Source organism: Charadrius vociferus, unplaced genomic scaffold (genome assembly GCF_000708025.1).
Source record: "Charadrius vociferus isolate BGI_N301 unplaced genomic scaffold, ASM70802v2 scaffold1592, whole genome shotgun sequence".
Taxonomy (NCBI): Eukaryota; Metazoa; Chordata; class Aves; order Charadriiformes; family Charadriidae; genus Charadrius; species Charadrius vociferus.
In genome coordinates this window covers 10,216-10,650 of record NW_009647338.1, presented here as the reverse complement: position 1 = coordinate 10,650, position 435 = coordinate 10,216, and positions in this window count along the sequence as shown.

The following is a 435-nucleotide window of genomic DNA, read 5'->3' as shown; positions in this document are numbered from 1 at the left end:
CCAAGATGTCCATCGCCGTGAGATAGCGCGCGCTCGGGTTTCCCTCCTGCCTGCCGGCCCTTGGCGACCCTTCGTTTATTTATTTATCTCTGGGAAATCAAGGGACGCGGTGGGCGGCGTTGGCTCGTCCTCCCCGCTGGGAGACCCTCAAGCGTCACAGCTGTGAATCCCACCCGTGCCCATCCCGCAGCCCAGAGGAGGAGATGCTGGAGGAGTGAACTGGGGGAGAAGGTCCAGAAGAAGGGGAGGAGATCCAGAAGAAGGGGAGAAGAAGGTCCAGAAGAAGAGGAGAAACGATCCAAGCTCAGCTCTTCCTGCAGGACTTCTCCCGCTCCCGTGCTGGCCTCGGACCCCTCTCCCCGCGCAGTACCGTTTCGCGGGGGGACGTCGCCTCCCTTTTTCCTCTCCTGGCTGGTGGAAACCACCAAGAAGAGG